Source organism: Parasteatoda tepidariorum, chromosome 10 (genome assembly GCF_043381705.1).
Source record: "Parasteatoda tepidariorum isolate YZ-2023 chromosome 10, CAS_Ptep_4.0, whole genome shotgun sequence".
Taxonomy (NCBI): Eukaryota; Metazoa; Arthropoda; class Arachnida; order Araneae; family Theridiidae; genus Parasteatoda; species Parasteatoda tepidariorum.
Window position 1 is genome coordinate 49,606,161 of NC_092213.1, and position 485 is coordinate 49,606,645.

The following is a 485-nucleotide window of genomic DNA, read 5'->3' on the forward strand; positions in this document are numbered from 1 at the left end:
ATTCGTTCATCGAATTCTATCACAGATACAGACGTGCCAACCCTCCGGCTTTTGGCCGGAGACTCCGGGTTTTTGCAAGTTATTTCCTCCTCCGGGATTTTCTCGAAAATCTCCGGTTTTATCACGCTGAACGAAATTTTCTTCCATATCCGTCTCAATTGCGTCACCACTCTGGCCACGCCCAGCTCTGACGCAATTCAGAGCTGGGCGTGGCCTGAGTGGTGACGTTCATCGGCCAATCAAGAGCGCTATTTCGCCTTTCCTTTCTGCGTCTGCTATTAGTAGAATAAGTGCTGAGTCAGGCTGCTCTTTGTGAAAACTGCTTTGCGATTGGCTGCTTTTGGAAGCAAGAGAGTTCGCTGTATACACTGAGAAATTATTTTCGGATCTCTTTCGTTGTACTGTGAAGTGAAGAGAAGTCAATATCAGCAACTTGGAATCGGAGTTTGTTTTTATGCACGAGCGTTGATTTTTATGACTTCTTA